The sequence below is a fragment of the Monoraphidium neglectum genome, assembly GCF_000611645.1.
Source record: "Monoraphidium neglectum strain SAG 48.87 unplaced genomic scaffold scaffold02963, whole genome shotgun sequence".
NCBI classification, from domain to species: domain Eukaryota; kingdom Viridiplantae; phylum Chlorophyta; class Chlorophyceae; order Sphaeropleales; family Selenastraceae; genus Monoraphidium; species Monoraphidium neglectum.
This window is the reverse complement of record NW_014010665.1, coordinates 6,011-8,887: the sequence shown is the minus strand read 5'-3', so window position 1 is coordinate 8,887 and position 2,877 is coordinate 6,011.

Sequence of the window (2,877 nt, the reverse complement as noted above, 5' to 3'; positions counted from 1 at the left end):
GTGGTGGACGGGTCACGGGTTTTGATTTGGGGTTTGGCACGGGGTTCAGGGGGGTACGAGGTGGGGTGTTGGGGGGCTGATCGGGGAGGGGAGTGGGGTGGAGGGCCATTTTGGGGGGAGGAAGGTGTAGATGGGAGATGGGCAAGGGGAAAGGGGGTGAGTGGAGGGGGGTCCTTGACGTTGGTGGCGGCCCCTTTGGGAAGAGGGCCGGTTTGATGGATGGGAGGGGTAGTCACCCTGGGGCTGAAGCGGCGTGAAACCACAAGCAAAAAGAGCCCCGGGTATGGAGGAGGGTGTGTGTGCGTGTGCTTGTGTGTGTGTGAGTGTGTGTGCGTGTGTGTGTGTGTGTGCGCGCGTGTGTGTGTGTGCGTGCGCGTGTGTGTTTGTGTGTGTGTGTGTGTGTGTGTGTGCGCGCGCGCGTGCCATCGTTGTATGTGCGTCATGTGGGTGGCAAAGGAGGGGGGTGGAGCAGGGCATGCGCATCCCCTGCATCCCCTGCGAGCGGTACCAGCCGCCCCGGCCCCCAGCCCGCGGCGATACCTGGAAGAGCCTCATGAGGGCCCCCACATCCACCGCGAGCTGGCGCGCCCCCGCAGGGCTGAACACCATTTCTGTGGCCACGTTGTTGAAGAGCACCCTGGTCGTCGATTTCAGGATTGAGGACGGCGGGTCCGTGAAAAGGTGTGTGTGTGACAGTGTGTGTGTGTGTGTGTGTGTAGGTAGGGGTGGGGCCGGATGAGAAGGGGCACAGGCCGCCGGCGGCGTCAGAAGCGGCCGAGGGCTCGCCGCCGCGCCCCCGCGGCCAGCCCGAGCCGGAGGCAGGCGGACGCGGATCGGTCGTGCTCGGCGCCCAATCGTTTCGAAACGAACGAGGCCGGGTCGGGGAGGGAAGATGAAGGGCACCTGTTGAGGGCGGCCGCGGTGGCGCGAAGGCAGTCTCGGAAGCAGTCGCGGTCCAGCTGGCCCGCCAGCGCCGCCAGGGCCCCCTGGAGCAGGCAGGGCGTGGCAGTGGCGTTTTGATGGGTTCGTCCCGTGTTTGAAGGGGGTGCGAAGGGCGGGGGGGGGGGGGGGTGGCGCTGAGCCGAGGCAGATGCCCTTACATTGTGGCTGCAGGTGGGGCCGGGCCCCCGCCCAGGCGTTCAGATGATCAGGGCATTTAAAGGACGGAGGGTCCTGAGAACTCGGCCTGCACATGGCAGGGCGTCACACTGCCGCGGAGCACCCTGATGTACAGCTACAGGCGAGGGCCCTGGAAAGACCCACCTCACACACATGCGCTCACGCTCACATACACACACACAGCTTTCCCCGCAGCCACAGCAACACGTTCACAGACCCCCTTCATATGCACGAACACACCCCTGACACACCCCTGGCGCGCGTGCGCGCGCGCGCACACACACACACACACACACACACACACACACACACAACGCGGCCCCCCGTCTGGATACACATACGCCGCACGCCTCACGCACCTGCAGCCACTGCAGGGCGTCCACTAGGCCGGCAGACACCACCCCTGCTTCGGCGCCCGACGCGTCCGCCTCCTTGAAGGCTGCGCTGCTGGACAGGTAGCCTTGGGGTTTGGGGGGTGAGTGAAGGTATGGCGTTAGAGGTTGGGTGTGGCGGTGGAGTGCAGGCAGGCGGGTGGAGGTGGGCGTGGGGTGGGGGGCGTTTGCATGCCAATAGTGATGACATGTCGCCCGTCAACCGTTCCGAGACGGCAGCCGCGAACAGACACACGGCAATGGAGAGTCGAACCGTGCATGCGCGCGCGCGCATGTTTATGTGTGTGCGCGCGCGTGTTGAAAGATAGAGCGAGCCCGGGGGTCACCGACGCGTGTGAATTCAGCATGGGAGGCACCTGCCCGATCATGCAAGGCGTGCGGTCCGCGGCTTCTTCCGCACGGACCATGAGCAAGGCCAAGCACTCGCCCTCCCATCTCTAGGCCCACAGATCCCTCAACCCAAACCACCCACCCTGCGCGCACTGCAGGAACCCCTGCGCCACCGCCTTTGCCACTTTCAGCGTCCACTCCCGCCGCGCCGCCGAAAAGTCTGCGAGGGGCTTCGCCATGACCCGACGCGCCGCGGCCGAGGCGGCGCCGATGGAGGATGAAGAGGTGGACGCTGCGCCCGTGCCATTGCCGGTGCCCGTGGCCGGGCGGCCGCTGCTGCCTGCACCGGTACCTGGCCGCGATGGGTCCGACGGCTGCTGCTGCTGCTGCTGCTGCTGCTGCGCGCTCAGCGGGACGCCGGGAGTGAACGGGAGCGCCGCGGGGCTGCCGGCAACCCCGGCGGGCCGGGGCCCAGGGGCGCCGTTGGCGGCGGCGGGGCCGTCGGCGGCGCTGGCGGCGGTGGATGGGGGTGTGGCTGCGAGGGCCGCGAGCTCTGTTGGGTCTGTGCGGCTCTTCAGTAGCTCTGAAAACAGGGTTTTGGGGGGTTTGAGGGGTTTCCAGGGCTTAGGAGATCAACAGGATTTGAGGAGGATAGGTTTTCAGGTCGCAACTTCATAACATGTTTTGATGACAAAAATAGGCTAAACATATATACAAAGTAGCGACAGGCCCGCCGAGCAGACGCGCGAGCGTGCAGGGCGGCGGCTGCGCTGGTGCCAGGACAGGGGCTGCCTGCGCCCTTGCCGCCGGGCCGATGGTGGTCTGGGGCAGCCCCGGTTGGATGGCTTGTCTGGCAGTCATGTTTCTTGCCTGTGAGTGTGCCAGTCAACTCTCCGATGTGGTGTTCCAAGAAATGGCAGAAGCTGATGCACACGCACACCTGTCCGTGGTAAGATTGTGCATGCGGGTGAAGATGTGTGTGTGGGGGGGGGGGAGAGAGAGAGTGGGTGGGTGAGTGTGTGTGTTTGTGTGCGTG